This window comes from Balaenoptera acutorostrata, chromosome 15 (assembly GCF_949987535.1).
Source record: "Balaenoptera acutorostrata chromosome 15, mBalAcu1.1, whole genome shotgun sequence".
In the NCBI taxonomy this organism is placed as follows: Eukaryota; Metazoa; Chordata; class Mammalia; order Artiodactyla; family Balaenopteridae; genus Balaenoptera; species Balaenoptera acutorostrata.
In genome coordinates this window covers 9,309,563-9,319,603 of record NC_080078.1, presented here as the reverse complement: position 1 = coordinate 9,319,603, position 10,041 = coordinate 9,309,563, and the positions used below count along the sequence as shown (strand labels likewise).

General features: G+C 42.1%; 1 non-coding gene across 1 annotated transcript; it reads left to right on the top strand.

Annotated features, from left to right (window-relative positions):
• Positions 1 to 9,233: 9,233 nt before the first annotated feature.
• On the top strand, positions 9,234 to 9,306 carry TRNAG-CCC (transfer RNA glycine (anticodon CCC)). The gene has a single exon. It is a non-coding gene; the product is annotated as a tRNA-Gly (tRNA).
• Positions 9,307 to 10,041: the final 735 nt, after the last annotated feature.

The following is a 10,041-nucleotide window of genomic DNA, read 5'->3' as shown; positions in this document are numbered from 1 at the left end:
CAGAAAAAGATGCCTCTGGAGCAACTGGGAGAGATGAGAAAAACAAACAGTTCTTCTCTTCCCCAACACATTGCCAGGGCAATTCTGCTTCTATGTGTTCAATAGACTGTAATTTCATATCAAACTTCATTCGAAAAGGAAAGGGTATGGGCTGTGTTCCTTAAGAAAAAAATCTTGGGAATTCCCTGGCAGTCCAGTGGTTAGGACTCTGCACTTTCACTGCCGTGGGCTGGGTTCGATCCCTCATCAAGGAACGAAGATCCTGCAAGCTGCGCGGCGCAGTCAAAAAAAAAAAAAAAATCTCAAACAGTACTGGTATCAGTGGAATAGTGGGACAAAGCCAAGGTGCAATGGGTTAAAGAGTGAATAGAAGATGAGGAAATGGAGGCAGCGGCTGTGGACGTACCATTCAAGAAACTTCAATAAGGGAAGAAAGAAGATAGTATCTTGCTCAGCAAGGGTCCTTTAAATAATCATACACTACTGGTGTTCAAAAGAAGAGCTAGATGTAAAAGCCATCAGTGTACAGATGCCACAAGACTAAGTAAGATTTCTTGGGAATTAGTGTAGTTAAAGAGGTCCAAGGCCTGAGCCATGGGGCACTCAGTGTTTAGAGGTCAAAGAAATGGATGCAGAAAAAGCACAAATCATTTAGCAAAACAAAGATAAATATGACTACATTAAAATTTAACACTTCTGTATGGGAAAAGACAACACAGGCTGCTAAAAGATAAGCCAAGACCGGGAAAACACGATTCTAACTCATCTAACCAAAAAAGGATTAGTAACTAGAATTTATTAGGAACTCCTAAGAATCAATAACAAAAAGATGACCCAATTGTTAAGAATTGTGTATGTATATGCATGTGTGTATATATATATGTACATACACATACATATATATTTTAACCTCACCAGTAATCTAGGAATGGTTTATCGATGTAACAAGATAACATTTTGCATTCATTTGCACAAGTAGAAAAATGTAATAGTTCAACAAGATCAAATTTTGGCAAGGATGTGGAACAACTGGAATTCGTGTGCTGTATGTGGATATGTAAAATGATATAATTTGGAGAGCAATTTGGCAATATCACAAAGTTGAAGAAATAATGTATCTCATAACCCTGTAGGTACAAAGATAGTCATTGCAGCAGCATTTGTATAATTGACAATTTGAATACATCTAAATGTCTAACGTCTACCAACACAAGAATGGATGAACAGTGGTGTAATTCATATAATAAAATACTATAAAAGCAGCTGGAAATTAACAGCCTATCTAGCCATGATTAAGTGATACCAGACTAGTCCTCCTGCCATAAACAACTATACAAATGGACAAAAATTTAAGATGCAACTACTGTGAGAGTGTTTTCTGGATGAAATAAACACTTGAATTGGTAGACTGAGTAAGGAAGATTGCTCTTTCCACAGTGGGTGGGCCTCAACCAATCCATTGAAGGGCTGAATAGAACAAAAGGGATGAGTAGGAATTCTCTCTCTCTGCTTGTCTTTGAGCTGGGACATCAGTCTTTTCCTGCTTTTAGACTTGGACTTGGACTAGAAGATAAACATGATACCAAATTTCTTGTTGTAAACAATGCAAGTGAGAAAACAGTAGAGTAAGAACTTTAAAGTACTGAAAGTAAAAAAAAAGTGTAAATCTAGAATTATATCCCAGCAAAAAATATCTTTTAATAAGGTGTCTTCAGACATACAAAAGCTAAAAGAATTCATCACCACCAGACTAACTACAAGAAATGTTAAAGAATGTCCTTCAGGCAGAAGGAAATGATCCCATATGGAAATCTCCATCTGCACAAAGGAATGAAGAGCACTGGAAATGGTAACTACAAAGGTAAATATTTATGACTTTTTTTCTTATTATTTAAATCTTTTAAAAACATAATTGAACAAAACAAAACAGCAGAGTAGGCAGCTTCAAGCTCCCATCCCCCCCCAGAAACATCAAAAAACAAAGCAGTGACTGTTAGAATCCAACTTTATCAGAACTCTGGAAAACAAAAGTTTACAAAAACCAAACAAATGCTAAATCAAAAAAATAGCAATTTAAAAGTGTTAGAAAGCTTTGTGGCATTTTTACTTGCTTTTCTCCCACCCATTCCCAGGCTTGGCAGCAATCTTGAAGACAGAAACCTGCATTCCCAGTGTGGGAACCTGATCCCTGGTTCCATAGGGAGCAGAGCATACCTTATTTGCAAATTATCATGTATTTCTGCTCCAACCTGTATGGAAGCTACCTGAAGGAATAATGCAGGCACTCACCTCTGTTTTGCTGAACTTGGAACTCAGGCCAGAAAAGTAGTGGGCATTGCTTGAAAATATCACAAGGTGAACAAACCACAGATGCCTGGGGCAAAATATGACAGTTGAGACACAGAATGGACTGCTGTTATGGACTGAATTGTGTTCCCCCAAAATGTGAATATTGAACCCCAATCCCCAATGTAATTGTATTTGGAGATAGGGCCTTTAAAGATGTAATTAAGGTTAAATGAGGCCATATGAGTGGGGCCCTAATCCAATATGATTAGTGTCCTTACAAGAAGAGGTAGAGACACCAGGGATGCATGTGTACGGGGAAAAGGCCATGTGAATATACAGCAAGAAGGTGGTCATCTGTAAACCAGGAAGAGAGGACTCAGGAGAAACCAGCCCTACCAACACTTTGATCTTGGATTTCCATCAACCAGGACTGTGAGAAAATAAATTTCTATTGTGTAGGCCACTCAGTCTCTGGTATTTTGTTATGGCAACCCCCTAACAGATTAATGCAGACTGCTTAAAGTCTGGGAGGAAAAGCTGGGGAGAGTTTCTTTGGGTAATCAGAGCATTTATAATCATCTATGTATAAGAGAGAATTTAGAAGGCCACGTGAATGCCCAGGGCAAGACGCATGCTCAGAAAATACCTGACAAAAACAGAAACAGATTCACATATATAGAGAACAAACTAGTGGTTACCAGTGGGGAGAGAGGCAAGATGGGGTAGGAGATTAAGAGGTACAAACTACTATGTATAAAATAAATAAGCTACTGGCTTCCCTGGTGGCACAGTGATTAAGAATCCGCTTGCCAATGCAGGGGACATGGGTTTGAGCCCTGGTCCGGGAAGATCCCACATGCCGCGAAGCAACTAAACCCGTGTGCCACAACTACTGAGCCTGCGCTCTAGAGCCCATGAGCCACAACTACCGAGCCCACGCGCCACAACTACTGAAGCCTGTGCCTAGAGACTGTGCTCCGCAACAAGAGAAGCCACCCCAATGAGAAGCCCACGCACCGCACCGAAGAGTAGCCCCCACTCGCCGCAACTAGAGAAAGCCCGCGTGCAGCAACAAAGACCCAACGCAGCCAAAAATAAATAAATAAAATAAATTAAAATAAATAAATAAGCTACAAGGATATGTTGTACAGCACATGGAATATAGCCAATATTTGATAGCAACTTATAATAGCAATAAAACATGAAATATTTAGAGATAAATTTAACAATATATGTGCAAGACTTCTGCACTAAAACATTACAGTAAATCTGCAAATAATTTTTTAGAGACATTAAAGAAGATCTAAATAAATGGAGAGACACATGTTCATGGATTGGAATATTCAACATGAAGATAGCCATTTTCCTCATATTGATCTATAGATTCAGTACAATCCCAATGAAAATCTCAGTAGGTTTTTTAACTAGAAATTGACAGGCTGATTTAAAATTTATATGGATATGCAAAGAACCCAGAATAGCCAAGTCAATTTTGACAAAAGAAACAATAATAACAAAATTGGAGGAATTACACTACCTGACGTCAAGACTACAGCAAAAGTTACAGTAATCAAGACAGTATGTTGGCATAAACAAGAGTCTGTCATACAGAGTGAAGTAAGCCAGAAAGAGAAAAACAAATTATCGTATATTGATGCATATATGTGGAATCTAGAAAAATGGTACAGATGAATCTATTTGTAGGGCAGGAATGTAGACGTAGAGAATGGACATGTGGACACGGGGGGAAAGGGGAGGGTGGGACGAATTGGGAAATTAGGTTTGAGATAAATACACTACCATGTGTAAAACAGATGGCTAGTGGGAACCTGCTGTATAGCACAGGGAGCTCAGCTCAATGCTCTGTGATGACCTAGATGGGTGCGATGGGGGCGGGGGGCGGCAGGAGGGAGGTCCAAGAGGGAGGGGATATAGGTATACATATAGCTGATATACTTGGTTGAACAGCAGAAACTAACACGACATTGTAAAGCAATTATACTCCAATTAAAAAATAAAGAAAAAAAACAGAAAAAAACCCCACAGACATATAGCTTGATGGAACAGAAGAGGATATCCAGAAAAAGACATGTGGTCAACTGATGTTCTATAGTGGCACCACTGTAATCCAATGGGGAAGATGCTGGAACACTGGATGTATTTATCTGTCACTGCATAACAAATTACCCCACAATTTAGTAGCTTAAATCAACAAACCTTTCTTACAGAGCCAGGAATTTGGGAGTGGCCTAAGTGGGTGGTTCTAGCTCAGGATGATGAGGCGGCCGTCAGGACATCAGTGAGGGCTGCAGCCACGTGTAGGATCTGCTTCCAAGACAGCTCACTCGCCTGGTTATTTGGAGGAGGCCTCAGTTCCTTGCCAGCTGTTGGCGGAAGGCCTCAGTTCCCCACTACATGGACCTATCCATAGGATTGTTTAAGTGTCCTCACCACATGGCAGCTGGCTTCCCACGGAGCAAGTAATCCAAGGGAGAGCAAGAAAGGGGGAAGCCACAGTGCCTTTTAGGCCTTAATCTTGTGTCTCACACCACCATTTCTATCATATTCTACTCATTAAAAATCAAGTTTCATTGGAACCGAGACACACTCATTAGATTTTGTATTGTCTGTGGCTGCTTTTCCACCACAAGAGCAGAGTGGAGTAGTTGTGATAGAGACCACATGGCCTCTAAGCCTAAAATATTTATTACCTGGCCCTGATTTACATCATCTACAGTGCTTGGCTTAATGTCTTAAACATAGTAGGCTCTCAAGAAACGTGCTAGTGCTCATAAACAGTGCGTGTTGGTTAGTTTGTTCAATAAATATTAGTTGAGCTCCTACTAAACGCCAAGTAATATCATAAGTGCTGATTATATATAGTCAACAAGACAGAGCTGGTTCCTACACTAATTTTCTTCACTGCAGAGGTCCAGGTTGCCTCAGGGTGCAATACATATAGGACTTTATTGTGCTGCTTCCCACTAGAGGGCAGCCTGAAGCTCGTCCACAATGGCGCAGTAGTCATGTTAACTCCAACAACAGTACTATCAGTGAAGAACTGTCAGAAAGGACAAAATACCAAACTACATAAGATCTGTATTTATTCTCTCAAGACTGTTGTTAACAGAATTAAAAAATGCATCAAGTTTGTCTTTGGAACTCCTAGCCTTCTGTTTCTTCACCATTTCCATCCTTTTCCCTGCAGAGGTGGCATGAACCATTATAGGCACCACCTGTAAGTTAAAAATGTGGCTGAAACAATCAGGTGCATCTCTCACCAATAGATCAGTCAGGGTGGGGAGAAAGAAGTGATTCCCGGGGAGGGATGGATCAACCTGGTAAGTACAGAACCGCAGGCCAGAAGCAATTCTGGGAGCAGAAACACGTGCCTGGTGTCTGCCACAGGAAGAGAAGAAACACATACCTTCTGGTCATTAGTTCACTATTTACTGTGCAACCACTACCTACTTTGCACTACACAGGATACAGCAATGAGGGCTACAGACATAGTACCAGCCCTCAAGGAGGATGTACTTTGACAGGGAAGTCAGACATTAAACAAATAGTTAGAAAAGCACTGAAACTACCAAAGTAGTAAAGACTGTTTCGGTTACTAATAGCATAAGAAACCAATAAAGAATGCAGTGGCATAAAACAATCATTTTATTATCCTCAGAGACTCTTTGATTCTAGCTTGTTTCTGCTCCGCAACATCTGAGAGCTCAACTAGGAAGACTCAAAGGCTAGGGGTGATTGATGGTAGGGGGTTGGAATCACTTAGAGGCATCTTCACTCACATAGGTAATGGCTGTCAGCTGGGACATCTGCTGAACTGTGGGCCGGGAACATGTACCCATTTCTTCTCCATGCTGTCTCTCCACGTGGGTTAGTTTGGGCTTCCTTGGAGTATGGCAGCTTAGTTCTAAGAGCCAGCATTCCCAGATAGAAAACTGGAAGTGCACAGCATTTTGATGACCTAGCCAGGGAAGTACCATAGAGTCACTTCTGTCCTACCTTACTTGGTTAAGGCAATCATAAAGATCTGCATAGGTTCAGGGGGAAGAGACATACCTCCCTCCACTCGATGGAAGAAGCTTTAAGGTTATATTGTAAGATGAGCATGTGTGATGGGAAATATTACTGTGGCCATCTTCAGAAAATTCAATCTGCCACAGGCTGTCATGATAGCATAGGAAGGGGGTATAACTTAGCCTAGGGGGTCAGTCAGCAAAGGCCTCTGTGAGGAAGTCTTGTCTTTGGCTGAGGGGGTGAAGTGCTAAGAGGAGCCTTGGAAAGAGCTTTAGGTAGAGGAATCAACAGGTGTAAAGGTTGCAGTCCAAAGAGGCTGGTGTATTTGAATGCTGCGTTTCGGAGTGATGAGAGCCTGGAGGGCAAGGGAAAAGTGCTGCAGGGGAGGATACAGACGGGAGATACCATGTGCCTTGGCTCATGCCCTCCGTGCTGGATCCCCTGAGAAGAGAAGCAGCCTCCAGTCAGCAGTGTCTTAGGAAAAAGACTGGAGAGGACAGAGCAGGCATTGGCTGCTCCCAAACTGGTGAGAAGTGGGGAAAAGCTGCATGCTTTAGTAACTATCCCGCCCCAGCAGCCCCATCATGGAAAATAAAATTGAATCTGCCCAAGTCTCATCCAGATAAAGTAAGGGAAGTCTGTAGAAATAACTATGCCTGAGGTATCTGTGGATAAAAAGAGACCGCACAGGGCATGTCAACAACACAATGGAGGTGGGGAAATCGAGCAAGACTACCGTTAAAGACTTAAGTTGCCATCACATAAGCATCTGCTGCCCCGTACTCTTTCCCCTCATCCTCAATTCAGATCAATGACTGAATGTTTTATTTATTTTTTCTCATTTTATACTTTGGATTGAATGTGTTTCCAGCTGCTGGTCTTGTCTCAAGAGTCAGATCCAAGAGGTTTGTAAAGAATGGACACTGTGTATCACTGTGCAGGTATTAATACACTATATCAGATGAAATTATAAATATCTGTATGCACATGACAAGAGAAAAAGCTAGATATATATGAAATAGATAACCAACAAGGACCTACTGTATAGCATAGGGAACTATCTGAAATAGAATCTAAAAAAGAATAGATATATATATGTAAAACTGAATCACTGCTGTACACCTGAAACTAACATAACATTGTAAATCAACTATACTTCAATTGAAGAAAAACAAAAATAATAGATTAAAAAAAAAAGCTAGCAAATTAAGTACGGACTAGATCATGAAGGACCCTGTAAATCAGGTTAGAGTCTGTCTTGTGTGCTTCTCTAAACGCACAATTTCAATCCAACTGCAGACATATGACAGATTATGTGGGTACTAAAACACCAGCCACACTGATTTAAGCTTCTGAAATTTTGTTCCTCCTGCTTATGCATGAAATGCCTTTATTCACCCGGGCAAAAGCTACTTACCTTCCAAGATTCAGCCTAAGTGTTACCACCTCTGTGAACCCTTCCTCAGCCCCAAACACATGGCCACTCCCACCCTGGTGTCCCCATTATCTTGCACAGACTATTTTCACTGCATTTTTTAAATATAAATTTATTTATTTTTGGCTGCATTGGGTCTTCATTGCTGCGCGCGGGCTTGCGCGCAGACTTTCTCTAGTTGCGGCGATGGGGGCTACTCTTTTTTGCAGTGCGCGGGCTTCTCATTGCGGTGGCTTCTCTTGTTGCGGAGCATGGGCTCTAGGCGCCCAGGCTTCAGTAGCTGTGGCACGCGGCTCTGTAGTTGTGGCTTCACAGGCTCTAGAGCGCAGGCTCAGTACTTATGGCACACGGGCTTAGTTGCTCTGCAGCATGTGGGATCTTCCCAGACCAGGGCTTGAACCTGTGTCCCTTGCATTGGCAGGTGGATTCCCAACCACTGCACCACCAGGGAAGCCCCTCATTGCATTTATTTACTTAACTGTGCTCATTCACATATACATTACTCCCCATTCTAGTCTCTGGGCTCTTTGAAGACAGGGATTGTGTCTTATTTGTTCATCTTTTGATACTCAACATGGTGAGCATTCAATAAATGTTTGCATGAGTGAATTTCATCCTCAAACTGAAGCTGACAAGAATCTGACTTCCCTACTTTGGTGGGACACCATAGACAGTTTGGGTTTCTTTTACTTAAAGCTGAGGCTATGCCAAATTGAGGATATAACAACTACTACTATGATTTAAGGACTGCTTATTCTATGCTTGCTGCTGCTTTAAGTGCTTGACATGTATTAGTTTATTTAATCTTCCCAACAGTCCTACCATAAGTTCATCAAGGGTTGAAAGGCTACAGCTGGCCACCTGGAGAAGAGGGCCCAAATGGACAGATGAAACGAGGAAGAAGATCTGGAGAGGTCTCATGAGCCCAGAGTACCAAGGCAGAGGGGCTGAAGAGTAGAGTTCTTTAGGAAGATGGTCTGGGTTGTATACTGGAGTTAGGTTTTTACTGGCTGCTGCAGTATGAGACCATGAGACATAATACACAAAATGGGTACGATTCTTCATTACACAGGAACAAATGTACTGTTACTAAAATGAGAAGTTACGCTCTAAAACTTATCAAGAAAACAATTTTAAATGCTTTATGTTGTTTCCAGTTCCATAGAAGATGGAGTATGCACATTCCATCATCTTCCTCTTGCTAATTACAACCAAAATTCCTGTTCAAAATACATGATACAACTATCAAAAAACCTCTCAAAAGGTGGAGAAAAGAAGGCAGACTGGCTGGGGCCTCAAGGGACAACTCAGTGGTGAGTTCCCTGGGTGGTCTGTTTGTTTGTTTTGCCTCCTATATATTTTGGCTTGGGTGTTAGAGCAGTCTGCAACTAGAAAAATGCCAACAAGCCCCTCCCGAAACAAAACAAAACAAAAAAACCATAAAAACCAAGCTCTAAAAAAAGCCCATTCTGGGACTTCCCTGGTGGTCCAATGGTTAAGACTCTGCACTCCCAATGCAGGGGGCCCAGGTTCGATCCCTGGTCAGGGAACTAGATCCCACATGCCGCAACTAAAGATCCTGCATGACACAACGAAGATCTCGCACGTAGCAACGAAGATCCCGAGTGCCATCACTAAGACCCAGCGCAGCTAAATCAATCAATCAATCAATAAATAAATATTGAAAAAAAAAAGCCCACTCTCTCCAGCAAATGACCATGAGGAGGGTAGCTCTGCAGGATGCTTACAGCCACCCTACTCTAGGCAAACACCCCAAAAGAACCCATACCTTTCTTCCTCCCCACCTGGTACTGTAGAGACTGTGGGGCAAAGCCCTGTTGACCATCCCCATCTTGTACCAGCAAAGCAGAGGTGGCATCTCTCCCCTCCCCACCAGGTACTGGAGACTGTGGGGAGGAGCCCTGTTGACTATCCACAACCTGCACCAATTGAATAACTGGAAAAAGTGGCACCTCGTCCCCTCTCAAATAGAGAGTAGGGAGCTAGAAAAAGGGATTCTCTAAATATGTGTATGAAGTACTGGTCATGCCTTCCCGAGCAGTGCATGTGTGAAACCAACTAGTATCAACACAGAAAAAGCTCTGGGAATTGAACTACAATGTGGAATACTCTGCGGTTTCAAATCCGCCTCGAGGTAGCACGCAAGTGGGGCAGGCCAGAACCGCTCTGCAAAGGCTGTGAAAACGAAATTGATCTTCAAACCAGAGCCCACGAAATTGGACCAGAATGTGCATTCTGAATATAAACATATTGATATTGACTTC